The sequence below is a fragment of the Halyomorpha halys genome, unplaced genomic scaffold (assembly GCF_000696795.3).
Source record: "Halyomorpha halys isolate HHAL.00 unplaced genomic scaffold, Hhal_1.1 Scaffold582.1, whole genome shotgun sequence".
NCBI lineage: Eukaryota > Metazoa > Arthropoda > Insecta > Hemiptera > Pentatomidae > Halyomorpha > Halyomorpha halys.
Window position 1 is genome coordinate 933,163 of NW_027115659.1, and position 10,151 is coordinate 943,313.

Genomic DNA, 10,151 nt, shown 5'->3' on the forward strand with positions numbered 1-10,151 from the left:
GAAATGTTTACAATAAATATATACAACATTCTTTAATACAATGTGTAACCACGGTCACCCTATCTTTCTGAACCACTATTTGCATTTATATGTAGTGTTAAAGATTTCATCTTCGGCATTGTCAATAGGAAGGCATGGCATCTCTCAGATCGGCCAATAAATAGGAGATGGATATAGATCTGGGCCCCCCCGAGCTTGTTCCTCAGTTTGTGAATCTTAGAACAGCTCTTCACACCGCTTCAATTATTCCTCAACCTGGCGCCCCTACATCATTCATCGGCCAACTTCTTGTTCTCCATATCCCACTAATTATCGACGAGCCTTTCCCGCATTGTCAACAATAATTGTTGTAGTAAACAATTGTTAGCTGAGTATTCAGTGATTATAACTGTCGCATGCCTCTCTTACCTATTACAAAATATATATTAACAGAGAACTATAGAAGATAAATACACGAAACACACTTTATCATTACCTTAACACGAAAAAAATTATAAAACGAAGAATAGTTCAAAAGAATTAATTTAAAAAAATGAGAGTCTTTAGGAATCGGTTCAGTTAAAATAAACCAACTTTCCAACTCTAGTTAAGAGGCATTAATAATATAAGTTTATTTTGAATTCCTTTTTCTATGACTTAACTTCTATGTAATTTTTCTACAGGGTTACTATTTTTAATAGTAATATAATTAAGTGGGGCATTCCTCATTTAAGAACTGTCGTTATGGATGTTGGGAATAATTAGCAATTAATTTGGTAGTTTAGTTTATGGAATTAAATCAACCTGCGATAGGATCGTTTCGTTTAGGAAAGTCACAAACCCAAATTTGTCAACATGTACTATTTGCTTAAAATAGATTGTCTGAATTTAAAAAAAAATACGTATAAATATTTCAGGAAATTTATAATATAATTAATAACCTGAAAAGTCGAGAACAATACCGATATTGCACTATACTAAGCTTACAGCATCACGCACAACTGATAACATCAATTATTCCATAATAATTAATCGATAATTCGATTTATTACTATCAATTAATCTATCGGACACAGCAGACAAAGTAACCCCACAACAAATTAATCGAGATTATCGATTAATAACAATCGATCATTCTCTCGGCCACGACCAGGGAGATAACCCCGTTATAATATATTATAATTTTTAGAATTTTAAAGTACTTAAAATATTGAGATATTTTTGGATTCCTCAAAGCTATTTTTCGCGCTTGAACCATTCTAAAATAAAATAATTACATTGCAATAGTAACATTTTTGAGTAGAATATTTTTTTAATCGCTTGATTACTGATAGTTATTATAATTGTTTGTTGAGATCATTCCAAATCTTAAAGTCCATTTTTTTTTTTTTTTTTTTTTTTTTATAGAAATAGTAGTTTTCTTAGCTTTATCTATATGAATGTAAAAAGTTCAAATAAATAGTGTTTAATACTAATTTGTATCATTTGAAAACATGTGTATAACTTTATCATGTTTAAAAAAAATTATGGAAAACATATTATTATTAATTAATGATTTTACTTGATGATGTAAGATGTATTATCTCTAGGTTTCTAGTCGGCATTGAGTATATAATAATATTTTTTTCATAGCCGTGACAGACCGTGGAGTTCCATAGCCTTGCGCGTTACCGCGCTGCTACCCCCATATAATAATATATAAAATAAAATACTAATTTGCAATTACAAGAGTAACGCTTAGATTAAAGAGTAGTATAATTAAAGGTAAAATTATAATTCTGATTATATCCGTATTTGAATTGAATTTTGAATTCGGATATTGTAGGTATCTGGAGTATAATCTTTAAAAAATATATCGTATATTTAAAAATAATCATTACTTTTACTTTGCTGCCTAATATTTATTATATTTGATAACTAACGGAAAACACATAAACAAAAAAAAATATTAGAAAAACTAAATTAAACTCACAAAATTACAATATATTCCAAAAATTGCTATACAAACAGCAAGATATTTCAGAAAAATAATATTTTTCGAACATCCATTGATAGGAGAAATTGACATCTTCAATAAATCTTCCATTAAAATCCCAACACTCATAATTGAGGAGTTTTCTATCAAAAATAACTAAATCCACTATTATTAACGGAGCATCTCATGTAGATAAGTTTAATTTTTATTGAAAATGTTGATGTTTTACGAGAAAAAAATTTTGAAATATACGGAATAATCATATAGTATAAGACTTTAATTTGTCAAAAAAAAACCCATTACTTTGTAAAAGTGTATATATTAGCATTAAATAGAAAACACCTCAAATAATTTTTTTTTTAAACATAATTTGAATAATTTATAATTAAATAGTTTAATTGTTAGAAACGAAAACGAAACCATGAATTAAATAAAATTGTATCTATACGAAACCCGATTATAAGAATGGACATTCTTAATCATATAAATTCATAAGTAAAGTTTTGTAATTATCATTAAAAGTAATAGATAACCTAAACAGGTTTCTCAATTCATGATATTATTATTATCCGTCATCTAGCTAAAATAATTCCTTTAATTAATTATATAGACTATTTCAACAACTGATTATCAGTTCAAGAAACCATTATTATATTAAAGCAGTCATTATTCTAATGCTATGTTTAAAGAGCGAGGAAACTAAAACCGAAACGGCTTAACTATAATTAAAATACGCTAAGAGGCCTATAAAGGAGGCGAGATGGAGTTGGAAGGAGTGTTTAAAGTTTGAGAATGTATAAAGTTGAGTGGAGACGGAAAGTAGGGACTCAAGTGGCTTTATTTCTGGTATGTTAGTGGCCCTTAAAGATGACATTTAATCTAAGTTTCATAACCGGCTGCCTATGTGGGAAACCACCACATGCTCCGATGGGGGTTCCGTGTACTCCTTTTTCATGGCACTTAGCTTCTGGAATCGTCCAATAGTTGCTCACCGGGTTGGCTGTACCACAAGATCTTTGAAATATACCTTGGTTTGACAAGGTTGAAACCTTCCATTTTCCAATTAAAAGTTGTCTCTAGCTACAACAATGTCACACAATTGGTTCCTTATTTTTCTAACCTAAAAATGCATTAAGAAGCAAAACTAATTGGTCGTTAATGATTTCTAAGTAGAAAATACAATTTTTTAGAACCTTGTCAAATCAAGGCAATGATATGTAACTCGGTGGATATAAAGAAATATTTACTTTCATGTACCTAATATAAAGCTCAAATGCAGTAAGAGGAAACATCACGATCTAGAAAAAATTAGAACTCCATTTTTCAAAGGAAAAGCACGTTTTGAGGTTGGACGTAAGTCTGTGTATGTGAACAACGTAGCTCAAAAACAATTACTTCAATTTTTAAATTACTTAGCTCGCCCCTATCCAGAAACTTAAAAGGTAGAATTTACAGAACTACTATCCTTCATACTGAGTTTTATTAAGTATTACTTAAAGTATTCTGGAGAACGGATGAGAAAATGGGAGAACTTGGAAGGCTACACAACCCAGAACTGAGGGAACTCCACACGGTAAATATGACTCAGGTTATAGCACTGTAAACACTGCAAAGCCTGAGGAGTAGACCGAAACGTAGGTGAGAGGATTGTGTGAAGACTGATTCAGTATTTTTGGATTTGGATGGTCGTCATAGTATAGATGTGTGTAGCCGACGATCGGCTGTATAGGCGTCGAATCGTCGGGTTTTCTAAGCCTTCGACAAAAAATCAATAAAGCGAACATTTTTTATTGTAGCGAAAATCAACAAATAACTTAATTTCTTCATAAATAAATATTTTATCCCACTATGCTAGGACAGTCGTTATGATTTTTTACGGGTTTTTTTCTTGTTTTGCTTTATTTGGAAATAGCTACATTGATGAAAATATGACTTTTAGTAAAGTAGTGTATATATGTATAGAATTTAGAATAACGATAAACTATTTTTCATTTTATAATCATTGGAATGATTAAGAATCGAATGTTGTACATTATACAAAATATTATAATGAACAAAAAAAAAATTAATATTAGGTATTAACCTCTGCTGCTTCGTGGGGATAATTGAGCAACTAAGCGAATAATGAAGTAGGTCACCGGTCATAAAAACCAATATTAAAATAATTACTATCAAAAGAATTATTATAAGTCTGCTTTTCATATAACTTTCTTCAAACTCTTAGCAGCAATCTCTTAGTGAGGAATATTAAACCTCGGAATAACTCTTAAAAGGAAAGTAAAATAAATTAAATTTAAATATACTCCTACTTGATAGTATTAAGTAGTATTTGGAGGGAGGAAAACTCATTAAGAGAAGTGCATTAGGACAAAGGAGACCTCCAAAGGGGAATCAGTGGATATATTTTTATTAGCCCCGGGGGAACACAGATATATATTTTCTCTAATCCGCGACCTTAATGGAAATATTATTACTTTAAATAATACAATTGTACCGTAATAATTAAAACAATTGGATTTGAAATGTTTTTTGAGGGGACTATACTATGTAAGTGTACACAGTACGCGAAAATAAACATTTTATTCGGTTTAATTTGTAAAGTACCTACCTACAATTAAAACAGATACATATAAAATTGATCAGACATTATAATTGCCTGAAACCTCCATTAACGGATATCCTTGGATAACGGACACCACCTTTGAGTGGAAAATTATATTTATTACCCGGACATCACAAGGTACACATTTAATGCATTTGAACCACTTAGATTACGGAACACCTTTACTCCGGAAGATAATTTTATTCTCTATCAGCATTTTTTATTCCTCCATATCTGACACAAGTAATAAAATTTGAATGCAAAAACTTCCAAAAAGATTCCAGAACTATATTTTGTGGGTAACCTAATTTAGGAAAAAAGTTACAATATACTGTTTTCTTTTTTCCCGAATATATTAGAGAATTAATGAAAAACTGTTGAATAAAATATGTGTATTATATATTTTACGTTATTTAGGGCTTTGTAGTTCTGTTTTGATTGTTTTATGCTGAATGTCTCATTCATGTAATCATAAAATTCAGCCAATTATTTTATTAAGGGTGTTTACAGCACTAAAAGACATTTAGTAATTGTGAAGTAGCATTCACTGTAAGTAAAAAAAAAAAGAATTAAAAAAAAAAATTTCTTTTATATTTTTATTTTTGTACAAAAAGTGTACTGTTTTTTTGTTTTTTGTTTTTTTTTGGACCTACGCGGTACCATAGCTTAAGATACGGTACGTAAATACATTCATTTTTGTTTATTTTCATATTACATTCTTCTTAACACGTCATCTTTCCTGCTTGTGTCCGTTATATGGATATTTTATAGTAATTAACACTAATTAATATGATAGAAAAATAATTATTTTGAAATACACCCGGCTTAAGAACAATCTATCCTACGCCAATATCAGGTATATATATTATATGCAAGCATATGCTTTGAATTTTTTTTAGTTTTCTTGAAAAAGATCTTTTTTCAGAAGCAGGAATTCTTTGTTTTGTTTTTTGCTCTTACTGCTTTATCATAGCTTTTACTGCTATAACACAATACATCGTAACAATAGACATTGATTTATTTACTTTGTATTTAATTTAAAAAAAAAAAAAAAAAAAAAAGGAAGTGAGATTTCTCCAGGTAGCACACAATGGGACGGAAAGAACAAAAACCTGTCCTAATTCTATAATTTTAAAATGTATTAATTTATTTTTTACATATACCAGTCTTCCAGTCGAAATCGATCTGTTAATAATAATTACTATAAAAGAATACAATATATGCTCAAAAAATGTTTTTTTAAGTTTCACTCCAATAATATAAAAAACGCATTAAAAAAAAAATACACAATTTTTAAATATTTTATGTAGTCGCTAAGCATACATCAGTACTTGTATCGGTATAAATTTAAATTTGATGGACAGTTTGAATTTTGTTGATATATATTAAAAATAATATTGAACCTAAGACTGTCCCTTTAACCGGTAAATTTTGTGTACTGTAGTATTTTCTCCAAACAACTCTTCAGATAACTTGAATGAATCATTAAATAAATTTAAAGAAGAACTAAAGTTTTACTCATAAAACAAAATAAAAATAATTAATCTATCAACTAAATACGAAACAACAAATATAGTAACTAATGTTAAATTTATATATGGTGTAGTGAGAAAGTTGTTTTAAGAAAAATAAAACACTACAATGATGAAAGTGCATAACATAAAAATTTTTTTTATTTCACAAATATTTATACCTTTTATACATATCATTGATACGGATATGAGATATAAGAAAAATGAGCTAAACATATATAGCGGTAAAGCCGAGAATACTGTCGCTAGGAGGAGCAAAGGCACTGTAAAAAATGCATATCTCCCTGGTCGAGTCGATACTGGGCCACACTCCACAGGCTAGCTGAACCCACTCCCGCTATCTCCAGTCTAATCTAATTGCATTCTTTATTAGCAAAAGAGCCAAAATAATTATTAAATAAAGCTTAACCCAATTAACTCCCTCAGTAATTTACAATATAAATAATTTCTCAGGTATGAGGGATATGAACAAGGAGTAAAGAGTGTAACCGATCTAATACTCAGAAACATTCCATATTCTATGGTTACAGAAATTCTTTTAGTAGTACAATAAAACCCACTAAATTTCAATTAATTCTTTGAAAAATGCACTTGTTAGTAGGTCAGTACAAATTTTGAAATAAAAAAAAAAAAAAATTACGTAGCTACTATCAAGGTTAGCATTCTAGAGTTAATTTAGTTAGGAATACTATACTATACTATTACACAACATTTCTGAAAAAAATCATACTATTATTTTTGGTTTATTTCATTCTTAACTGATTTTGTAGATAAATATTTCATTTACTTCAATTTTACCCATCAGATATGAAGGTGGGAGAAAAGAAAGTCCAGATTATCGAGATGATCTGAGGAATATTACGTTCTATTAACGACACTGGAGAATGAAAGCCAAGGATTAGTAATGAAATATTTGATTTGCTCAGCAAATCAGAACAGAAACCACAATCGTAATAAAACTGAAGTGAATTCGATGGATAGGTCATACGATTCCTCATAGCACAAACAAGTGGTTCTCTTGACAGAAATCTGATATGACGTCGAGACATGATCACAAAAATATTAAGATGGACAGATAGAGAAGCGAATGACACCAGGAATGTAGGGGAAAGATATTGTAGGCTAATGACACTAATGCAATTCAAACAATTTTTTTTTATTGATAATTAAAAAAATTTGATAATTTTATTTTGTTTGCATAAAAAAAAAAAAAAAAGCTCTTAGTTTATTTTATGCAAGCAGCTAAATACCGACAAGGAGCTGTTGCCATCTAGGATTAAACCAGCTAACCACTTAAATGTCCTAAAAGCCAGGATTTATTAAAATATATTTATTAATTTTCTGTGTACTAAAATAAAGTATAACATGAGTGAATTAATTCACTTCAGGGCCAAACAGAGGAAGTAAGAAGAGGATGAAGGACAAGGAAAAAAACAATTATGATCTCTATATACCCATTTCACCGTTTTATACACCCATTTATGATACCCATTTCACAGAGAACTCCGATAATGATATAAATCCCTCCTATCCACTAGTTCATCTTCCCTTCGTAAATCAACGTGAGGAGGCCTCTCACTTGTATGGTCCTACTAGCAAAATGAATCCGACATTTTGCTAGTAGGACCATACAGAATGGACAATCCCCTATAAACAGAAAAGTATTGCACGTAACCTTAAAATACCACAGGTAGTAAAAGGTAATACTTAATCTGATTTATGTTTTCCATACATAAAGCATCCACTAATTTATTATTTTTATTCTGTTTTAGAGAGATCGGAAAAAAAGTTCATCTTCCAAATTACAAATATGAAATAGTGAAAATTTAATAATCACTTTGTGATACTCCAAACTTGTAGTACTCTTTATTTTTTCTTTGTTGAAACATCAAGCATTAGAGGTTGCAGTTTAATTTATAATACTTAATCTACCTTTACCATACGATTAAAATAATCTTTCCAGCAATAACACTCCATTAATTTATTTTGATATCTCCGTAGATTTGAATAATCAGAAATAAACATTTTTAACAGGACCAAAATAACCTCTCGTATATATTGTAATCTAAATTAAAATATACACTAATCACATTGTTCAGTTTTAATGAGCATTGCCATGAATAAATGTGAACGAAACCTTCGAAAACAGTTTTTACACTTCAGCAAAAATAACAGTTTATTTTTTCTTCAAAATACATTATAACTTTTCAATTCAAAATACAATTTGTATCTATACCTCTGATTTTCTAAATTACATAATTTTTTAAATACACAATTATTCAATAATTTTAATTTTTTTTATAAAATTATATAGAAATAAAACATTTTATCTAAGAATATTTTAGTTTAGTGCGATTTCATAAACTTCAAGTTTCATGCCACAAGGAAATAAAGATTTCAAATATCGCTTATTGATTTAAAACCGACTTTCTTTTTCTCATATAAATAAATCGTATATGGAATGAGTCGCTCATGTCTCTAAAGGAGTAAGAAGACCAAATCGAGTTCATATGGAATCACTCGTTAAAAATGAGTAATTCTGCTTGAGCGGTGAAAGTAGAGTGTTAACCAAACTAGGAAAACCATTCCACAAACCTGTAAAGACTACAGATGGTCTTCCAAAGACGACTAAGAGGTGTCGATGGAACGGACCGACATAAAGAGGACAGACCCCTAGCCAAGAGGATATTGGCCTCTGTAAATGCTAATTCACTTCCTGACCTCAGTAGTACCACTTCCGGCTCCTTGATCTTAGGTCTCATCTCTAAGGAGTTCCACCTCAACCTCATCAGGCGTCATAAGAAGATCAACGAGCAAGAGTTTGTAGAAATCTTCTTCTATGGAGCTCATTCCAAGAACTAGAACAGTTATAAACCTGGACGAGTAAATATTTGATTTACAATGAAAATCGATACTGAGGTTTTCGGAGTTTGTTTCCGTGGGTAATGGAGGACTTTATAGGAAGTTAATAACGGATAACCGCCCCTAAAACTGATTAATTCAGTGTGGAATTCGTTGTTAACAGGAGTTCTTCAAAGATTATAGAAAAACAGTCTGATGTGGTACGATTATTATCGTACTCTGCTCATTTCAAATTTGAACACTTATTTATTATTCACAATGGCAATAAATACTTCATCTTACTGCATTTATATTTATTGGTAAGGTAGAGCAACGTTGGTGTAGGAGTAAAGAGTAAAAATGGATTATATGAAACTGGCACGTAAGTTGATATCAGCGAAAAAGTTGTCACATGTTCTCGGATGTACCTAACGTAAATAAATAATTTTAGTTTTGTACAACTTTACTTTTCTAAGCTAGGCTCTTCAAGCTCTTCAACCTAAAATTATTTACAGCATTGAACCTGTATCTAAGATACTAACTCCAACATATTAAGTATTCAATTTAAAGTTTGCCCATAGTACCTCGGTTAAAATATAAAAAGATTAATTTAAATACCACTTTTAACCATAAAAAAAGGAAATTAATCTTCTAGCACATAAGAAGATTATAAATCATCCAGGAAGAGTACGAGGAGAAGATGGTTGGGGGTGCTTTCAAAATGAAACACAAATAAGTTGACGTAACTTATTTAATTGATTTTTGATTTAATGATTAATTATTTAATTTATTTGATTTTTTTCCTACCTTTATCTTTATTTTATCACCCCTTCTTTTCTCAATTTTCCTTACCCACGTTATTAGTTATGTTCACCTTATATTATTATTGATGTTTTCAAATTTTTTTTTTTCTTCTATTCATTTCTTTTGTTAAACTTTACTTATATCTTGCCTCTTTATCAATTATTATGGTTACATATATTTTCTTTTTCTTTCCATATTTCAATTTTTAAATTATTAATAACTAATATATTCATACTTATTTGCATTATATAACTTCATTTTTATTTTATTTCCTTAATTATGTTATTTTACCTACTTATTCAATTACCTAGGTATACATTTTATTTTTTTATTTATTTATTTCATTTTATTAATTCCATTCTGTAAAATTATTCAATTTATGTCATTCTGTTTATATGTATTTTTTTTTTATTTATTT

At 29.4% G+C, this 10,151-nt stretch overlaps 1 protein-coding gene across 10 annotated transcripts in view; it reads right to left on the reverse strand.

The window, feature by feature from the left end:
- Window positions 1–10,151, reverse strand: part of Dys (Dystrophin) — a 349,452-nt gene that overhangs the window by 198,357 nt on the left and 140,944 nt on the right. The gene's annotated exons all lie outside the window — the stretch shown is intronic.